The following is a 7,275-nucleotide window of genomic DNA, read 5'->3' as shown; positions in this document are numbered from 1 at the left end:
ATTAAAGGACAATCGAAACGGGATTTGTTTATTTATTTTAGAGTCGCCACTTGGGAGATTTAGGGTGTCCCGAGTCACCAATTTTAATCCCGAATCGAGGAAAAGAATGATTCTGTATTACGGTCCGCGAACCAGAAATCCGGATAAGGAATTCTGTTAACCCGGGAGAAGGTATTAGGCATTCCCGAATTCCGTGGTTTTAGCACGGTCGCTCAATTGTCATATTTGGCTCATTTATCTGATTTTTAAACAATTAAGAACTTATATGCAAATTTAACTTTTAAAACCGCTTTTATCATTATTTATTTTATACAAAATTGCAACGTCGTGAAAACGCATCTCGAACCACGCCACAACCAGTGCACACGTGATTTTTTGACGCATTTTGACTTCGTCAAGATCGTGATTTGGGTTACATAAATGTACACCCGTATTTAAGAAAATAACCTTATTAAATATGCGCCAAAATACTACGCGTTATGATACTATTATGTAGGACTGTGAATTTTACTAAATCGCCCATCTCGGAATCTAGGTATTTTCTTATATAAAAAATAAGATTGGAGGACTGCAATTTTTTGTATTATTTATATTTATTTATTTATTTTAGTGAGATCCTCCCTTATTTTTATGAATACCCTTTAATGACTACATCTTTATTATTACTAAGTTCGTCTATAATTATGAAGTCAATCTCTACATACTTAAAAATAACATATTAATTACTAATTTAAAACGAATATTAATGGAAAGTAATATTACTAAAATTATAATTACAAACAACACGGGATTGTAAAAAAACATTAAAAAAAACTAACTATCCCATAGTTGGATTAAAATTCATATTGTTAGTATGACTTAAGCTTATTGAAATTAATTATTTACAAATACTGAAAATTGAAAAAAACTTGGTTACTAAACCATATTTCTAAAAATTAAACAATTTAACCTTAACTAACCTTGTTTTAATTCACATCATGTCCTAATACTTGATTGGCAAACTAATTCATGTTTTAACTGAAATTAACTACATGATTCCGATTAACTTAACGTTGACAAAAAAAACCTTATGAATAAGGAACTTAGTCAATTTTTGCCAAACTGATTCAATAACGCCATTTTTACGTTATTTCTTCTATTTTGATTATTAAACAGTTTTAATTAGTAATCAGGCTTAAATATATTTCCTAATAATCCGGTTAAGGCGTTATTTAATATATCGCTATAACATGCCTAATTATGCCAAATGACAGTGATTTACAGAATAATAATACATGAATAATCTAAATACAATACAAAAAAATTAAAACTAAATTAAAAATTTAACACTCCATTCTTCATTTCGGCTTACAAAATGCCAAAATTACAGTTGTGTACCTGATATTGGAAACAAAAGAAGATGAAGATGAGAATCAGCAGCAGTAATAACAATACAACACAGCAACAACAGTCCAGCAGAAGTAATAACCCAGTAACAGACCGGTGGAGTAGTAATCCCAAAACAAAATGCTTCCAACTTTTATGAAGATTTCAAACAATGAAAGAAAGCAGAATATTTTTTTTAGTTTTTTTTTATTTGAAAGTTTGAATATTTTTCGGAATTTTTCTCTCTCTTAAATATTCAGCTCCCTTTTTTTTCTCTCTGTTTGTGTTTTAATTCTCTATATTCAGATTAGTTCCTATCTATTATTCTTCTTCGTGTGTGTTTTTTCTGTCTGTGTCTTGTGTTCAAGACTTCCTATATATAATACCAACCCTTTAATCAATTAAAATCAATCCATTTTCTCTACCAAACCCATTATCTTCCCACTTATCCCCATTACATTAAATAAATATATCACACCACCCCATTATTTTTTGTCCCCCATGCCTAACATAAATAAATACAAGATTCCTCCCCACTAAATTTTGTCTTGTCCCCCCTTTATATTAAACAACTATATCACAACCCACCCCATTACATTTTGTCCCCCATGCTTCATATAAACAATTACAAAATGTACAATTCCTAAACTACCCCTCCGACCTTACTGAAATTACCAAACTACCCCTGAATGTACTGCAAATTACCAAACTACCCCATCAGCTATAACAAATCAATTAATCACACTCAACCAAAATATAGCCAATATGACCAATTTCTACACAAATTTAAACAACAAATCACATGAACACAAATTGAACAACAAAGAACAACTAAAATTTGATTGAACAATATTTTTTAGCAAACAAACAATCCTATTTTCAGATTCAACAACAACAATCAAACAAGTATATTTAGATTTCCAAATTCAATAATATTGAACTTAAAATCAACTCTAACAACATTACAACAAACAATTCCTATATTAAACTTAAACAAGATTATGAGACAAATTCAAGAAATAATCATAAGTGATAAACAAGAAATCAAACTATACAAATTTCGGATTCAAGAACAATCAAACAAAGTATGAACATGAATGAGTCTATTTTAACACAACAAACATGACGGATTAAATGATTAAACCAACATTAATAATTTCTGGAAAATATATAACAACATGAAACAAATTGAAGAAATAATCAATTAAATTTCAATTTGAATCTAACAAACATCAAACTAACAAATTCTTACCTAAACAATAAAACAAACATGAAATAAACATGAAAAACCACTAATTAACTTTCCATTTGAAATCTGAAAATTAATTCAATCAAAACACATGAACACACTAGAAAATTATTTCAACGATGAACAACGAACAAAACAAGAATCAAATATTTAACGATTTTAACTTCGAGAAATATAAAAACGAAATATGGACAAAAATAAAACTCAAAAACAACTAACCGAAGATGAATCAACGACGAACTCGATTGTAAACAAATCCGTCCGGGCTTCGACTCAACGAAAGAAACTCGACCTTTGACAAAACGAAGAAGACGAAGGGAAGATGAAGCAGCCCGCAGCTGGCCATGGAAGCAGCAGTGTAGCTTGACATGGCAGCTGGAATGGAGAGGACAAAACAGAAACAGTAACAGCTGCGTGAGCAGCATGACGAGGAAGCTGAAGCGGAATGAAGCAGTGGCGACCATGGATGTCGAGCTCAAGCTTGAGCTCGACGAAGAGGACGAAGGCAGACGCGGCGAGGAGCAGCTGAAGCAAAAACGTGACCAGCAGCAGCAATGGTGAAGCTGAAGACGCAGTGACGCAACAGCACGACGGAGCAACGGTGGTGGACGTGAGGCTACTCCAATGGTCATTTGGTTTTGACAACGGGAAACGGGGGAAAGCAGCCATGGCTGCTCGTGTTGGGGTCGATGGGACGATGGAGAATGTCGTGTGTGTGTGCGTGCAGTGAGGAGGATGGAGGGGCAGCCATTGATGCTAGGGAGGGGAGCTTGAGGAAGAAGATGAAGATAGGAGGGGGGGACGGATGACTTAACCATTTTTTTAGGGTTTTCTTCTCCCTTTTTTTTTTGTTTTGTGTTGTTTGTAAGATAATAGGGGTGTTGGGTTATGGACTGGGTCGACCCAGTTCGAAATGGACTGGGTCATAGGGAAGGTTGGGTCATTTTTTGGGCCTGTGGCTTGAAATCGAAGAAGAGGCCCAATTCCGACTTTCCTTATATTTTTGCTCTCTTTTCTTCTTTTATTTTTCTAAAACTAAATTATAAAAATACTTAAACTATTATTAAGAACTAAATTAAGTTATAAAAGCGCAAATTAACTCCCAATAACAATTAACGCACAATTAAGTAATAATTAAGCATAAAATTGTATATTTGGACATTAAATGCTAAAAATGCAAACGATGCCTATTTTTGTAATTTTTATTTTTTGTAAAACAAATTTAATTACTAACAATTGTAGAATTAAATCCTACATGCAAAATGCGACATATTTTTGTATTTTTATTAATTTAACAAATAAACATGCACAGACAAATACAAATAATTATTCAAAATATCACAAAATATCACAAAATTGCACACCAAGAAAAATTACTTTATTTTTGAATTTTTTGGGAGTAATTCTCATATAGGGAAAAAATCACGTGCTTACAACTCTCGATTCTCTCTTCTGTGCTACTTGCTACTATTCTAAGCTAGTCAGATGCAAGCCAAGGCTAACTATTGTGCCTCTCCTATTTCTGCTTTGTGTTTTTGCTTTCTTCACTTCACTGGTATGTTCTAATTCAGATTTCAGTCCCCAAACCAACATGTTTCTATTACTGTTACAATTCCTTGTACTTCTGATATGCTTTTATTCACTATTTTTGTGGTTCAACATGTAATTAGGATCATGAGTTTCCTCTACATGTTAAGTTATGTTTTACTTGTCAATAATCAACATGTTTCTATATACTTAGTGCATGTTTCTTATGTGAATCCCCATGATTGGTATGATCATGGTCTTAGTTGTTTGGTGTTGATATATTAACCTATCTAATACCCTACTGTCCCCCCTGATCCTCTGAACCTGTTGGAGTTTCTGATTATGTGCTCGTATATGTTCCTGCATGCTACACGTTTTCCCTCACATGCTCCATACTTGTCCCTCCAATCCCATTTCCTTGCTTGTGCTTGCTGGACTATTCTTGGTCCTTGGTGCGATGCTGACTTTGTTTTGGTTCTGAGATTGGTATGCACGCTCCTTCAAATAGTTTTCATCAGTTAAACTTTGGCATAAACTATTCCAATTAAGTCTCTCTTTTTCAAAATTGTTTCTTGCTTACCCTTTTTCAAAATTGTTTTCTTACGTAAACTCTTCAAAACTATGTCGAGCACTCTACTCTTAGACCACTAAGTTCTGCCCCTTTTGTGCAAGCATTGCCTTGGGACCCTTGAGCTCCCTCTGAACTTTGACACACAAAAGCTGGCCTTTTCACACTGCACTTACTCTATCTTGGTTATGAATTCTGGATGTGAGCACTGCCCGGGATCCCTTAAGGTCCTTAGGGAACTCTGACACACTCGGATATGAGAAAGGCTATGGAACAATCTTGACATTTGAGGTGATTTATTACATAACTCAGAGAGGAAGTCCTAATCAGGTGTTGAGGATCTAGGCATGTCTTCAGGCTCTCTATAGTGTAACTTTTTGTTTTTCTTTTTTACTTATGTTAATTCATTTTCAGTATTGGTCTGAAATAATCTGTTGTAAACAAGTATTGGGGGCTGGCTAGTGAAAAGGGGAGGGTAGTTATATATGCTATCAACATCAATGGGTAGAAACCATGTCTTAGGTTTACATTTCCTATATATGCATTAGAATCCATATGTAAGATCAACCCATTCAAAGCATGTCATGCATTAGATACCATGTTCTTAGGTTTACTATTTCAGCATCTTATTTGGCATCACTTTACCATTTAGAAATCCTACTTTAGGCTAAATAACAGTATCAACATAAAACTGTTGCTTCTGCACGTTTTGAAGTTGTGATGTAACTCTTCGGGCATTTAGAAATCATGCTTTGGGAATTACGCAATCATTCTGTATTTTTCATATGTGCACATTAGATACCCTGTTTTAGGATCTTGTTCACACTCGCTCAGTCATACCAAGTTAAACTACTGATGCATGAAAAGGACATAAAATAGTCTCATGTTTAATTATCTTGTTTAAGTGAAACTGGTCACAATCCCTGCATGTCTTTGCAACATTTAGAATAGCATGCTTTAGGTAAAGTAACTTCCAAACTATTTTTTAATAATTCTGGTAACTACTACATTTTATTTTACGCCTGGTTAAGCCTTAAAATAAAATCAGAACCGTCTTTGTGACTATTGTTTGACTGTCAGCATGTTAAAATTAGTAGTCAAGCTTGATTAGGACTTCCTATTTGAGTTATGTCATAAATCGGACTCTGCTGTTGTCATTTAGATACCATGTTTAGGATCTGAATTTAGGCCTTAATTGTGTATGAGTCATGTTGTTTATGTGTACTATATGTGAAGGTATATCTGAGCCTTTCACTGGTCTTCCATGCTCTCCTTAATTGAAGTCCTACTTGTTTATTATATGTCGCCTTAGTATTTTACCTTTAAACTTGAGGGTCTGCCTACAACCCCTTTTTATAGGATAGGAGTCCTAAATTCCTCTTAGACTGATAGGAAGGGACGGGTAACAGCATGCAATAGGGGTCGAGACCAACCCTCGCTTTAAATACCTTCACGGGGTGGGAAAGGGTAGATATAGATATGATGACCGGTGCGTTAATACCACGTGTAGCTCCTCTTTGAGGAGTGTCATACCGGGTATTACATTGATGTGATCCATATTATAAACAAACCTAGGATACCCCCTTTACATTCACAAATATGCTTAGATTGCAATTCTTTTTAAAATCTTGCTTTTCATTAATTATTTTTCAAACGCCTGTGTATTTAAACTTAATTCCCCTACTATTTGAGCCATACTTGTTTATTTGCTATTTGTACAAATTCACAAAAACTGTTTGGCCGGGAACCACACTAGTGGATCCTGAGGGGTGCCTAACACCTTCCCCTTATGGTTACCAAACGTAGTTGTAAATGAACCTCATAGGTGCCCTAACGCACCTTAAATCGTTGGGTGGCGACTCTTCAAACATGCAAACCCCCTTTCCAAAAGGAGAGAGTTGTCCCAACCAAAAATGTCATAAACCCGATTTCGCGAAGGAAAAAAAGGGGCACGAGAGCATGGCGACTCTGCTAAGGATATTCAGGCTTTTACCATTTCATACCGTTTTTGTGAATTTGTACCCTCCCTATGTGCAATTATTTGTTTAATTCCTTTAAGCATTTAATTTCTTCTTCAAAAGCAAAACTGACATATCTTTCTTGTTTCCTTCCTTTATAACTGCTTTAAATTATAAAACTGTTGTATTTATCGCTTTCTCTACGTGCAAATACATGTCAACATGTTTTTAATTATTGCATAATCATGCTCAACATCATACTCCACTAGTGCCAAACAAATACTATAGCAACGCTTGATGAGTGGTTGTGCCCTTCCTATATCATTACCCCCTAAATTAATAAAGGCTTATTTGCAGTAAAACTAGTCGATCAGTGGTGCAGTCGACAGTTCCGTGCCTTCCCCCTTGAGTTGTCTGCTCAAGGGTACCAGTCTAAAACCCCATAAACACCTTACTATGTTTAAATTGCGCATGCATCATGGTCGAACCTAGTTGGATCAGTTATGTTGCCCATATAATGATCCTTTAAGATAAGACTTATCCAAAGTCCACCGGCTTTTCGATAATCCCAACAGCCGCAACCATGTTTTGTGCATTAATTTGTAGAA

Source organism: Nicotiana sylvestris, chromosome 6 (genome assembly GCF_000393655.2).
Source record: "Nicotiana sylvestris chromosome 6, ASM39365v2, whole genome shotgun sequence".
Lineage (NCBI taxonomy): Eukaryota > Viridiplantae > Streptophyta > Magnoliopsida > Solanales > Solanaceae > Nicotiana > Nicotiana sylvestris.
Note: the sequence above shows the minus strand (reverse complement) of the source record.